The 14983-nt window shown below is 44.8% G+C and overlaps 1 protein-coding gene across 1 annotated transcript in view; it reads left to right on the top strand.

The window, feature by feature from the left end:
• Positions 1-10663: 10663 nt before the first annotated feature.
• LOC108796894 overlaps positions 10664-14983 on the top strand; it is a 28606-nt gene continuing 24286 nt past the window's right edge. The window contains exon 1 of the mRNA XM_018568451.1: positions 10664-10845. The gene's annotated coding sequence lies outside the window, so the exon portion shown is untranslated. The remainder of the gene's footprint in view (positions 10846-14983) is intronic.

Genomic DNA, 14983 nt, shown 5'->3' with positions numbered 1-14983 from the left:
TACATACATACATACATACATACATACATACACACACACACACACACACACACAGTATATATTATTTTTTTTATTTTTACTACTAATCACACTATACATTTTTAGAAGGGGTTCCCTAAAATCCAAAAATTATTTTAATGGTTTCTCTAAGGTGTAAAGATATAGGTCCAGCCAGAGGGCCCATTAACACCAGTGCATTGTAGTAACACAAACGTGTAACATGGAGCATTCTTGCGTTGCATTGTGCTAAGCAGCCCATTTATTTATTTACACATAAAATGGGCTCCATTGTTTCTTTTTGGGTCAGCAAACAAAAGAGGGTGACTCCTAAGTGAGTTTGGCCGCCATCCAAAATAAATGTTCACATCTAGAAAAAGTCTACACAGTTGCTGTTAAGGTAGGTCTAAACAAAATCACTAACATTGCATATAAGCTTTAACGTGTAGATAATGTCATTTCAAAAGTTGTTTTGCTGCTGCTTTCATTAAAATAATACCCGGTGAACCTGCCATTATGGTCCTTAACAGGCACTTCCTGTTAGGTGACACAGACCCTGTTAGGTAACACACTACTTATTTATGATACACAGTGCTTCCTGTTTATAAACACACTAGTTATTTATGATACACAGTGCTTCCTGTTTATAACACACTACTTATTTATTATACACGATACTTCCTGTTTATGATACACACTGCTTCCTGTTTATGATACACAGCACTTTAGAAACGTCAACTCCTGGATTTAACATCCTTGTTACCTATTGTGCAGGTTAAGCCTCAATAAATATTCTCATATACTCATACGCCCAGCATGTCAAGCTGAGCCCCAGGTCCTGTGCCACCATTTTGCTTTCCTTTCAGGAGCCGGCTGTGTTATCTGGGTCCTGTCATTGGCCATTATGAAGCGCCTGCCTGTGTCCTGGCAATTGATGAGTCTGTTGTCACTGGTTGCTAGGAAACAGAGGGAGGTTTGGAGGGTGAACTGGCCAAATCCTGTACACATTTGACAGCTTTAATTCAGACTGAAAGCATGATGGACCCAAACTCATTCCTAGTGACAACACTGCTCCTCTATAGGCACAGTACTGTGAGCGGTGTCACTCTAGCACTGGAAGTGTATTACTGGCAGGAACTCTATGACACCTGCGGACTGGTCAGCTACATTATATTACAGATTTGTTCTCGGGTTTAGTTACAGTTAAATGTCATTCGGTTCTGGTCAGTCTCCTCTCCTCTCTCAACTGATAGTAATGCCATGGTCATCCCCGCCCGGACACAGTTATACGGCAGAAGCTCTGAGGACCAGTATGACTCCATCACAGAGCACACTGCCTTACAAGCATGTCTATCCCTGCACCCCGATATCACAAAGAGCCCCCCTCTCCGCACTCACCTCCCGCCAGCCGCTCTTAGCCCCTCGCTTTTTTTCGCGCGAAAAAGTGAATACAGAGCTGACACTCCCGCCCCCCGCGCCCTGTCACCTGCACCACGTGACCGCTGCCGGATGACGAGCCGGCTGTCGGAAAATACAGCACTCTGCTGCATGCCCGGGAAATCTTAGTGCATAGGGGTGCTGTGTGCAGATCTTGGGGAGCAGGAGACATGGGACTTGTAGTTCTCCACAGACGGTTCGCGGTCTACCCGCACCTTCTGCTTTGTAAAGATGTTATTCGCGGTGGTGGAGTGCTCTGTAAACACAGAGGCAGGCATGTGAATTACACTCTGAGGAGTTCAGTAACTGAACAGTAGATATCCAGCTTGCTTCATATGTCAGGACACTGACAGGAACTCGGATGAATTATTACAAGTTCATTAACGCCTACAAATATCCCTGGAAAATGAGGCCGTGTGTAATCATAACATATGACCCATGTAGAGCCCTTTACCACCAACAACGCCTTCCTCTTCATTAATAATAAACCCAACTTCCTTGTCCTGTCCATTGTTCTCATCACTGCTAAAACCCAACTTCCATGTCCTGTCCATTGTCCTCATCACTGCTAAAACCAAACTTCCATGTCCTGTCCCATGGTCCTCATTACTGCTAAACCCAACTTCCATGTCCTGTCCATTGTCCTCATCACTGCTAAACCCAACTTACATGTCCTGTGCATTGTCCTCATCACTGCTAAAACCAACTTCTATGTCATGTCCATTGTCCTCCTCACTGCTAAACCCAACTTCCATGTCCTGTCTCATTGTCCTCATCACTGCTAAACCCAACTTCCATGTCCTCATCACGGCTAAAACCCAACTTCCATGTCCTGTCCATTGTCCTCATCACTGCTAAACCCAACTTCCATGTCCTGTCCCATTGTCCTCATCACTGCTAAACCCAACTTTCATGTCCTGTCCATTGTCCTCCTCATCAGTGCTATACCCAACTTCTATGTTCCATCCCATTGTCCTCCTCATCAGTGCTATACCCAACTTCTATGTTCCATCCCATTGTCCTCCTCATTAGTGCTATACCCAACTTACCTCCACTGTCTGTTTCTTCAGTCAGTGCTGGGGGAATGGAGAGGAGAGGGGGAATTCCTGCAGTGAGCATTGACTGACAGTTACCACTCACTGCAGGGAGAAGATCAGGAACTCTGATCACCTGGATATGATTGCTTAAATCTCTATCCATAGAGCCGACGTGTGGCAGCTTCAGTGTCACACGTCGGCTCTAAATATGGGGATGAGTGTATTTTACTCTCCCCATAATTCACCTTTAAAGCAAACCTTCACTTCCAAAAAGGGCTTTGAATCTATTAACATTTTTACACAAGATTCACACAACTTTCACACAAGATTTGCACATTTTTCTTATTCAATTAAATTGGGAAATGTGTGAAAGCTGTGCTAATCGTATGTGAAAACATTTATAAATAGACCCCTTGACGTGTATGTAACAACTAACATTTCTTATTTGTTCCCTTTTGTTCTGTTTAATGTCATGGACAGAGATCTGTAGCCACTGAGAGTAGGACTGTCAAGACATGCAGAAGCATGTTAAAAGCAGCAAAGGGGGCATGCTAGAGTCGCTAGATGACAAAGAATGCTTTGAGTTGTACTGGAGCCATGGAGGTGCACACTGGGCCTCTGGAAGACATGGGATTCTATGGGGTGCACTGGCACAGGGTCACTGAAGTACTAAAGGAGCAATGGTAAAGCAACACTGGAAGCAAAAGAAGGATGGAAGACACAAGTAAGAATACTGCAGCAGGGGGCTTGGGTTAGATCCAGCAATACGCTTGAATGCCGAGCCAAGCATCACCTCACCATTCAAACAAGTGGCAATCAGGAAAGTTGTTTTCTGAATGACTACGGCACTGATCAGGAGAGAGGTCTCCTGACTGGCCATGGCACTGGTTCTCTGAGTGAAACCCAGAAGTGCCAGCAGCCAGAGAGAAGACCAACAGGTGAGTGTTGAAATAAACATACCATTAAAATATTTTTGTTATATCTGTTCTATAAGTGCAAAAAGTACCTGTTGATCATGTGAGAAATTAAGAGCTGTCCTATGTCATACGCAGACTTTCTGTGTTATCTCAAGGAGACCTAATAGCCCTCCTAGTTGTAATTCTCAGGACTTCAGAATGTTTAGTGTCCCTGTTGTGGACAATAAGATAGGGGGTGAGTATGGGTAGTGCAGCAAAAACACATGGACAGTACTGACATCACTCACTCCAGAAACATTCTCTGTGTTGTCTGATAATAAATAATATTGGCAATAAGTTTACATTTTTCTGGACAGTCTGGTAAAATACCATCCAGGAGGCAACCTAAATGGTGCAGGCAGTAGGACTAGTAAGTAATAATTATTTTCCTTGCAGGCTGAGTGTGCCGCCCCAATAGGGGCATAGAATATGCATAGCCTCAGTTAATATTAGCATTGTTATATAGGTTAGAATTTATATAGTGTGATTTGCCTAACTATTTTCTCATAGCTAAATTCATGTGTTATCCTATGCTGCCATCTAGTGGCCTTTTGTTGTAATGTACATGTTTTTCTGTAATTATTCCTCATGTGACGATGTATTTTCCCCTAGTGTACGCCCCTTCCTTCTTCCTGTGTGCAGTACTTCCTGTGTCATGGCCACAGTTAAAAGCCACATGTAACAAGGACACACATGTAATCTGCACAGTACGTAGGAAAGGCATCATTTTCTGACCGCACAATACTATAACTATTCATCTGCTGTTCCTATCATCTGCTGAGTATATCTGCTTGTACAGGCCAGGCATAGAGGTCTCAGCAAGGGATATCTTTCGCTATCACAACGATCGGAGTCAGAATACTGAATATATTTTTGTTAAAATGTCGTCGAACTTGATCCAACCACTGCTTTTTTAAGCCATGCACCCTTTTGATAAGCCATATTCACTGTTCTCAGAGGCTTGATACAACATGTTCCAACAACCCCATCCTGAAAGCCTGTTCGATTTTCCATGGATTAATAGGTGCTAACTAAGAATGAGGTTCAGATTCAGGGCAATGCAGGGTTCACTCTGAGCTATAGCTGCTCATGCATGGCAGACAGGCAAACAAAATGGCCTGTTCACACACCCGCTGCAGCAAACCTCTGACTGTGCAGGAAGTCATTTATTAGTAGTGGTATTAATACCACCACTATTGAATGTTGGCTTCCTGCCCAGGGCTGTAGTAAGCAGGATAGTGGTTGCTAAAACGCCAGATTTGGTCAGTGATTTCAGCCAGCATCCATCCATGGCCCCGTTTTTTACATTTAATTGGCTGCTGGGGTATCACCAGCCAGCAGTGAGTTGGGCTGAGAAGACATAATTGGTTGCTAGGACGCTGGGGTCCTAGTAATTCCTTAGCCCCTAGCATCATTGAAACGTTTGTCATTCAAGGCCAGATGATCTGTAGGAAAGGATCATTTACTTTTCGGACATTGTAGCACATTATTCTAAGACATCCTGGGACATTACTTTTTGGACAAAGTGGGATGTTATTTATTTGGGCACTGTGGGACATTATTTATGGACATTGTAGGACATACATTTTTGGACATCATGAGACATTATAGTGATGGGTTGAATACACCCGAGTTCGGTTCTAACAAGAACTTTCGAACAGGGAAAATGTTCTTACAAGAACTTCGAACTCAATGAAAGTCTATGGGACCAGATCTCGTAAAATCAAATGTCCCCATTTTGAAGGTTTATTTGCAAGTTATTGGCCATAAAAAGGGTATGGGGATCCGGCTACTGCCCTGGATGACATGTATCAATGCAAAAAAACACTTTCAAAAAAATACAGTTTTTAACGAAACAGTGATTTTACCATCGCTTAAAGTTAAACAATAAAAATGAAAAATTCCTTTAAATATCGTGCCTGTGGGGTACACTTAAACAGCCTGTGAAGTGGCGCATCTGTACGATGTAGAACCTGCTGCAGCAAAACTCACATTTATAAAGAAATACATGACATTTAAATTGATGGTATTTGATTTTCCCTTAATCTTGTAAACAACTGCTTGGGGAGGCAGCCTGTATGAAGAGGCCACATTTTAGGGCACTCGGGACAAGGTTAGAGATTTTTTGGATAAATCCTGGTGTCTCTTTTGCAGACGTTGGATGAAAGTAACAAGTACTTTAAAATTGGGCCTTTAGGCCCGGTTCACACCTGGGCGTTTTGTAGCGCGTTCCTACGCTCTGCAAAACGCTCAAACACCGAAATGCCATTATTTCCTATGGGTATGGTTCACGCCTGGGCGTATTACAGGCCGTATGAACGCGCTACAAAACGCCCTACGCCCAAAGAAGTACAGGAGCTTCTTTGGGGCATTTTTGTCGCGTGTATCCATTGGGATACAGCCAGGTAGCCCTCGGAAACGCGTGTTTGTCGCACGTTTTTTTACCGCGAATCGCGCGTCAAACGCGCATATTCGATACGCCTAGGTGTGAACCCAGCCTTTGGCCTGGTTCACATCTGAACGTTTTGTAGCGCGTTCAGCGCTCGACGAACGCTCTACAAAACGCTCAAACATCTAAATCCCATTGTATTCAATGGGTCTGGTTCACACCTTGCCGTATTTCCTCCCGTCGGAACGCGATACAAAAGGGCCTACACCCAAAGAAGTACATGTACTTCTTTGGGGTGTTTTGGTCTTGCGTTTCCATTGGGATACAGCCAAGTAGCCCTCGGAAACGGGCGTTTGTCGCGCGTTTTTTTTACCGCGAATCGCGGTAAAAACGCGCGACAAACGTGCATATTTAATACGCCTAGGTGTGAACCCAGCCATAGTGTTGGTGGTGCCTTCACACCGTAACCCTTCAGCGTTATTCTTGACGAGTACAAAATTGGACCCTGCTCTAAAAAATTTAATTATATATACCTCGCACACAGGTGTGGAAAAAATGGCCTTTGGTGTTGGTGCCTCCACACTGTAACCCTTCACAGTTACTCTTGATGAGCGCAGGAATGGGCCCTGCTGTAAAAAAAAATCAAATAATATGCCCTCGTCACTAGAGCCAACCTGGCAGGTGTGGTCAGGTGCATTGCTTTAGCCAATCAGGGCTCTGACAATGCACTGTGCGGTACACAATGCATTGTGGGACCTGGTATTTCTTGTTCTTCGCCGAACACAAGAACTAGCAATGTTTGAGTCGAACGGTTCTTCTATGTCTACTCATCAATATGCCCCTTCTTTCCTGGCCAGCTATACTCCATGCTTTGATAAGGGTCTGGTTTGAATTTTTGCTTGGGGCATTCCCTGCAAATTCATACTAGACCCAAAGGGTCTGGAATGCATTTTTATGGAGGGAAGGCTACACATTTTTCTTTTTTTTTTTACTTCGGGTTTACAATCCATACTTTGTTTGTATATTGACAAAAAAGATCTGCACCAGCGATGATGCAAAAAAAAGTGAAAAAGAGCTACTAAGTACTAAAATGGGGGGGGGGGTCACAGGAGGGAGCGCTGCCTGCTGTCAGGACGGCCGAGCGGTGAGGAGATCGGAGCAGCTGTCATCCTGTCAGTTTCAGGATGACAGCGGCTCTGTGCGTGGCTGTAAGAGTCCAGGGCTTATTACGCATGCGCCAATGGCGCGTTGCCGCAAGAGGAAATCTGCGCATGCGCCAAAGACGCGTCAGTGCGCGCATGCGCAGAAGACCTGATGTAAAAAGGCAGGAAAATGCCCAGGAGGCGCACAGGAAGTGACCTCAACCTGATGGAAAAAGGCGGTAAAATGCCCAGGAGGCGCACAGGAAATGACCTCAAACTTCAATCATCACTTCCCTATATAAGCCCAGCCCAGACACTGCCAAATTGCTGGATTATCTTCAGTCCCCCCTTTTTCCTGGGCTAGTGTGTGATCTGTCTGAACTTGTTGTGACCTGGAAACCTATTTGACTACTCTTGGTTGCTGCCTGCCATTGACCTCGGATTTGTACCTTGACCATTCTACTTCTTTGCCCCTTTTGTACTCAGCTGCCAGATTGGAACCGACCACAGCTTGGATCTTGACCATTCTTCTGATTAACCCTTGTGTACTTCGATGCCAGAGTGGACTTGACCTCGGCTCGGATCTCGGACTAAGGCTTGCACGGTGCTCCGCACCCCTGGCACCCGTGCCACTCGGTGTCCACCAAATCTCTGTCTCCAGAGACTTCAAGGACCCGAGGTGCAAGGGAATGTGTTTGTTTGTGTTATGCAGGGCAACTGGTGGCGAGTAACTTTGAAGGCCTGGCTAGTAGGTCAGGACCTGAAATTTTGAGCCCTGCACTAAAATATATATATCTATATCTCCTTACCATCTTGTCTTGAATTGTATTGCGATTGTAATGTCTTCCTTATATTGTAAACCACTGCGCAAACTGTTGGCGCTATATAAACCCTTGAGTGTCAGAGCCAGGTCCCAGCTGCAACCGCTGCAACCCTGGTAGTTCTCGTGAAAATGCCAAGTTTTGGCACTGGTATCTGAACATCCCTGAGTAAGACATATCATAAATCTGTCATATTTGATATCTAACGAATTATAATTTTATTCTGCTAAACAATAGGTTGGTTTTCAGATTGTGAAACCTTGTCATATGGAAGTATAGATGTGACAATTTGGCATTAAGGGTGTATCCACTTGACAATAAAAAAACGAAACACTCCAGCACACTTACAACACACACCGCAAACCTTTTGATTGGGTGTGACAGCTCTATACAACCCTGTTTTGGGGACAATAAAAGGTAGCTCCACTAGCAGCGAGCAGCTCTTGTTTTGTTATCAGAACTATTAAGGAATACTAAGAGTAATTTATGAGCCAGCAACATTAGACTGGAATTAATCTTCAAGTCTTGCGGACTCTGCTCTGTATCAAACACCCGGTGGACTGTACTTATGTATTTCTTCACTTTTAAACCCTTTCATTTTTAGTTTTTTACTGTTGCTTATGTCTTTTTTTTTAATATCTTTTCTGAAATGTTTTCTTGAACCAGTTTTCTTTTCTTTTCATTAAATGATATTCAGAATTTGTAAGCTGAGTCGCTGAATGCTCTAACTAGAAATCAAGGAGCTACCATTGTAAAGAAGCTACCACTGTGTAAACTCTGTTGCTGTCTGAGTGTGGCAGCGAATGATACAGAAATGATCTAATGGACAGAATTTCAACAGCGGATGCTCTGACCAGTGCACGTTTGCATTAGAATACATGGTGGCGGTTACTATGTGTGCAAAGAGTTAACTGCCCAGTTGACTGCTCCTGTGGCGGTCCCTCTTTGTCTTCTGGTGCTTAGCCCTCGTTCACACCTGACCGTTTTTTAGCGCGTTCTACGCTCGACGAACGCTCTACAAAACGGTCAAAAATATACATTGCATTGTAGTCTATGGTCTAGTTCCCACCTTGCCGTATTTCCGCCCGTCCCTAACGCCCTACAAAACGTCCCACGCCTGAAAAGGTCCAGGTACTACTTTGGGCCGTTTTGTAGGGCGTTTTCCATTGGGATACAGCCAAGTAGCCTTCTTTTTTACCGCGAATCGCGGTAAAAAAACCTTGTGACGGTCGCGCGACTGACGCGCATATTCAATACGCCATGGTGTGAACCCAGACTTAGATTGTTTTCCTGTGAGCTTGAAAATCTCTACACAGGGTGAGGCTGAGAGTGTATACGCCATAGACTTTTACTGAAACCAGTTTTGTTTAGGATTGACCTCTAAAGGTGCCCTGTAACTAACTTAGAAAAATGCCGCCCCTCTGTGCAAATCCCTTTACATGCTTCCAGTAGCCCAAAGTATAACATTTAAAATACTTACAACAACATACAACGCAATCTACAACTCTGTGCATGGCTATATTGCTAACATAATTTCAAAATATCATCCTAACCATCCTCTCCGCTCCTCCCAAGACCGCCTGCTCTCTACGTCCCACACAAGGAAGGCTTTTACTGTTAGATTTCAGGCATACAATAGGTTAAATGTACAAATAATTTTATGGTAAGGTTTTGGTTGAAATGAATGGTCTTGCCACAGAGTGTCTTTAATACCAATAGTTTGTGATCACTTGGAACTGTATAAAGGGTGTCATAAATGTATTTACTGCTTTTGTAGGAAAGATTTCACACTTCTGTTTTATCTACACTCTTTCAGCAAACAGTAGGGCTGCCTTCACACCACTTCCGTAGCATGTAACACGCATTAAAAAAAAACCAATAGATTTCGCCTTATCATTGCATCGGGCCTATGGTAAGTAATGCAGTCCAACCCATGTGATGTGAATTGCCCGTTCACGCAACTTATGCTTGGCTACATTTCAGGCAGGCCCAAAGCTATGAAATCCAAGGTCCCAGTTCTAATGCGCTGTCGATGTGCGCTTGGAGAAAGTGGAACATGCTGCATTCAAATGCGGCAAAATGTGCTGTAAAGCACTACGTGTCACAGCGCACTACAATGCTTGTTATGGAAAAGAACAATAAAGTATTTTGATGTCTGCTGTGGAAAAAAAATGCACATCAGCATAAGTTAAAGTGATATTAAAATCAAAAGGTTTTTAAACTATTTGAAATGCTGATGAAATCACTTACAATGGATGCTGCTCCTTGATGTTGAAAAGTTTTAGTTTCCGGCAGAATCAGCTGACCCCCCCCCCCCCCAGCACTGGCCCTGATATCCTGGTCTAGGGTGTCTCCTTTCCCTTGCAGGTTCCTATGAAGTCACCCTCGTGTACTAGTAAGCTGCATGTGTCTCCACAAACATACAGGCACAGCAGGACAAGACACTCCCCTGCTCCTTCCTCCTCCAAGCTAGTAGATGTTGCTGTCCCTTGCGATCTAGTACTGAACAGGAAGTTCAGTGAAGCTGAGCTGAGAGACTTGGAGCAGTTTGAGAACATGATGACCGTGTTTGGACAACAATGTACAGAAATACATTGCTGGGCAATATATATTTGATCTGAATTCAGTACTTATAAAAAAAAGATTGAGACTTTAATGCTACTTTAAATGCATGTCAACGTGCTGGGAATCTGGTTTCAGGTTGTGGAGTTCACGTTTATTAGGCACTTTATTCAGGACTCCTGAATTGTTAATATTCAGACATTTGAATTAATCTACGACAAAATGGCCGACGCCATAGCCCTACTTTGAACCAAACGAGGACACTGTACAAACCGCATTTCCGGCTTGATTTGAACTCTGTCAAACGGAAAGTGACTCGAGCTTCTGCTGACGTCATCACAGCCTCATCCATTCGCTGGCCGTGTGCTCGCCACTAGGGGTCCACCCCGCGCCTTGTTGTGTGCTATGTGGGTGAAGCGCTGCGGATGGAGCAGCATTTAAACGTCATTGACCGGAAGACGTTATCGAATAGGGAAGTTGCAAATGTACCGGGAAGCGGCTGTGGTATGTGACCTCGTGACTGTGGTTGTGTGATATTTAGGCCACGCTGTCCTGTAGTGTAGGTTGTGTGTGCCGATCGGAAGGCGCCCGCGGGGTGGAATTGTCTGGAACGTACAGTTTACTGGTGCTGTGCGCCGGGTCACATGTCATCCCGGGTCCTGGGGACCATCTCATACATATATATAGGGATCTATGGGACTTCTTGAAGGATGAGGGGAATCTGATAACTGAACAGCTGTTGAGGAAGTATAAATTCCCCATGGAGATGATGGCTGGGGGTCCCCACACCCTCCATGTCTACAGCTGCCCCATGCTCAGATGGGGATGTATTATACAAGATCCCTGATCTGTCAGTATCATAGCAAAAACCAGCTTTTTAAAGGACAGCTGAACTTTCAGGTTAAAGCTCACACACGTTACAATCTGATTGTATGATCTCCTTTAGATCTACCCATGTAGGGCACTGATTGGTTACAAATGGATTTGGTGGTTTAGTTAGGTGGTACTGGGGGTAACAAATGCGTGAGCCTGTGCAGTGCACCTGTGACACCCTCATTACAGCTTCAATGCAAAAAACGAATAAATGCACATTATTATATTATTGTACATGTATTAACTTTGTTTTTCCAAAAGGTGAACTATGCCTTTAAATTTCTGCAGAGGTTTGACACACTCCATGCTGAGCCAGAGCCCTCCAATCAGCAGGCAGAATGAGCTTTGCTGATTGCAGTTCTAGGTCTGACTCAGTAGGGGGGTGTTGGATATCTGCATTTAAATGGAATGGCAGCGCACCTTGCTGCACATATACTGTGTGTGCGTTGCGGTAACATACAGAAAATATGAACTTTAGAGTAATGAAGAGACCTAAATGGAACCTTCGATATTAAATCTACTTCAAATTAAACTTTCCAGGCAATGTGTACATAGGGTGCAGTGTACCCAAGGCGTGCTTTAACCCCTTCATGACTGAGTGGGGGGCGGCCCCTTCTTCGGGACGCAGAAGCGATCTGGCGACAGGTAAGTCGCCAGGATCGCTTCTGTTGTAAAGCCGACAGTCGGCTCTACAAGTTTAAACAGACTCCCGGCGGCAAAAGTCGCCGGGAGTCTGTTTAAACAGCCCCGATGCTGGCGACGTACACTGTACGTCGTCAGTCACGAAGGGGTTAAAATACCTGCTGACTTGGGCAGTGACCCTACTGGCACTTCTCTTCAACAAATCCTTTTATTTTTTTCAATGACATTTGTCAATGGAGCTGGTCCCAAAATTCCCGGCCAAATCTGTAAATGCTGGAATCATGGATTTGATAGAGAGGAATTCACAGTTCAGATCTTGGTAGGTAAAGTGTGCCTGTTGATTGAATGGGATGCATATTGAAGGGTGCCACTTGGTGCAGCAGGGGTGAGTGCCAAACTGCGTGACATCTTCTCCTGTTAACATAATGTAGAGAGCAGAATGATAAGAAATGACATGGGGTTCAAGGACACAGGTCAGATAAAGATCTGCTTATGAACGTTGTGGTTATGCCGCATTGCACCACACTTAGCAAAAATAACACATGCAGTACTTTTTTTTTTTTTCCCCCTCTCCAGTGGACACTACGGTAATATGGTGGTGTGCAATGTGCCTATTTAAAACAAGGCATATTGCCTTGTCTTTGCATTGGAGCTGCACTGGGAGAAGTGGCCAGCACAGCCCCAACGCCTCTGGTGTGAACGGGCCCTAAGTGTTGTCACTCTGAGACAGGAAGTGTGCTACTAGCAGGGTCATTAGGTGATAATAAAGGTCACGAGATCTGGAAAATAGAAAACAAATGCAGCCACCACATCCAAGGACTAGTAAACTGCAGTATATTACATTTTTATTCTTTCGTCCCTCCCCTGAGCCTTCCTATTGGTCAGGGATGCGGTAGCAGTGTTCATGCATTGTACGGAGGGAGTGCGCAGTGAGCTGCTTTATAAATGTCTTTCTGCAGTATTTGCCGATGCCACATTATGAATTCAATAAGCGGCAACCAAACAGGATTAGTAATATTGCTGAGACAGAGTTTGTTTGCCCAAACGTCTGTAGTACTGTGGTCCTGCAATGGAGACATCTAACTGTATACATGAACAGTCCCATAAAGCACTTTCAGGTCCAGGGACTGTGAGAGGGAGACACATTGGCCATTTCAGAGGTAATAAAATAAACCGTATGCTTCAACCTCTAAAAAGATGATTCCACCCAAAACTGTGAAAAGTGAAAATCACTCACCTCTTAGTTCTCCTTTTAAGGGTTCTTTACTTTATTAGGGATGCAGACAGGGCAGGGCCTTCCTTACCATTGAAGGGGTTAAATTGTATTGTGACTGTAATGTCTTCCTTATATTGTAAAGCACTGTGCAAACTATTGGCGCTATATAAATCCTGTATAATAATAATATCCGTTTAGCTGCTTTGGTCAATTCTCTATTGATTTGTATACTGGAAGATATATATATATATCTCTCTTTGCAAAGTCACTGTGTGCGATATAACGCCTATAAAAAAACAAGCTAGACAATAAAATTGCTTCTTCATACAAAGTTTGAAGCAGAAATTTAAATGAAGATGAAGAAATCTAACTCTTAAGCTGACCATAGACACCGGAGGACAAACCTCTGGTGATAGTGTCTGCAAATGTCCCACAGACATTAGATCTAGGGATGCGCCGAAAAGGCACTTTTGGCACAATGCCGGAAGTGCAATTTTCTGGCCGATAAAGCAGTGCAGCCGTTCTTTCTCTCCTCCCTGCTGGGCGCTGCTCTGTGTCCCAGCGGGGAGGAGAGAAACTGTCACAGGAGGCCGAACGCTGCGGGAAGAGAGCGCTGTGAGCGGCCAGCGTCTCTCCTCCCCGCACCGCTCAGCCTCCTGTCACAGATCAGAGGAGAGCAGTGTGAGCAGAGACAGCCATTTCTGTCACAGCAGGCGGAGCTCTCCTCCCGCTCCGCTCCCTCAGCCTCCTGTCAGGATGGAGAGCGAGTGCGATCGCTGAGTGTTTGTAAATAATTAGGGACAGAGTATGGTTACTATATCCTCAATTATGAATGAATGGGAGTGATCTACATCACCTCCTGTTCATTCATGATTGTGGTTATAGTAAACACACTCTGTCCTCAAGCTATGAATGAACAGGAACACTAGGTATAGAGCAGTGGTTCTCAACCTGTGTAACCTCAGGACCCACATTTGTCCTTGGTTGTTAAGTCGTGACCCAAGTCGCACTCCAATGGAACGAACGGCATTGCGGTACTGCGCGTTCTCAACCTGTGTAACCGAAGAACCCAATCTGTCCTTTGTCAGTTGCGACCCAAGATGCACCGCACTGAAATGCACGGTATTGTGGTATCACGCATTCCGGTGCAGGCGATTGAACTGTGGGCGGGAGGTGCGTTTGGGGTGTCATTCAAATGAATGGCAACGCACTTTCTGCACCAGAATGTGTAGTAGGTGCAATTGCGTTGTACAGTGCATTAATGGCACAGGACTGTTCGATTAACGCACTGTACTAGTGTGAATGGGCCCTCAAACACACTGACAGAGACAATCTCACACATATACTGTACACACGGCCAACTTTTTTTTTATTTTAAGATCCGCTCAGTCTCCCTACCTTACGAGAACTAGAGTGGATCCTCAGCCTGGGGTCCAGTGTGGGCTGCTGTGCTGTGATGGAGCTCCATCCATATGTGCATTGCTTGTACAGCTTCCTTGCGCACCCTGTAGAGGTGTCGGGAACCAGAATGTGACGTCACTCCGGTCCAGGCACCTCCTATAGGACACGAGGGAGCTGTAAGCAATGTATGAATGGAGCTACCTCGTGGCTACAGCTCCAGCCCACCTCACCTCAAGCTAACACTCGGCGCTGGGCAGCATATTTCGAATGGCTGCTTGGCGCAAGAACTGACAGTGCTACGCTAGGGGGAGGCTGAGAAGCCTCTCACCTAGAAAAGTGGATGGCATGCGGCGACTCACTGAACACAAGGTCGCGACCCACTTTTGGGTCACGACCCACCAGTTGAGAACCAAGGGTATGGAGGATTCCTGTTCATTTATAACGGGGGATGCAGAAAAGAGATTGAGGACTCTGTCCTCAATCTCAGGGGTCTGTTTACTTAAGGGGTCT

The sequence above is a fragment of the Nanorana parkeri genome, unplaced genomic scaffold (assembly GCF_000935625.1).
Source record: "Nanorana parkeri isolate BGI_ZX_2015 unplaced genomic scaffold, ASM93562v1 scaffold1190, whole genome shotgun sequence".
In the NCBI taxonomy this organism is placed as follows: domain Eukaryota; kingdom Metazoa; phylum Chordata; class Amphibia; order Anura; family Dicroglossidae; genus Nanorana; species Nanorana parkeri.
This window is presented reverse-complemented; position numbering and strand designations above follow the sequence as displayed.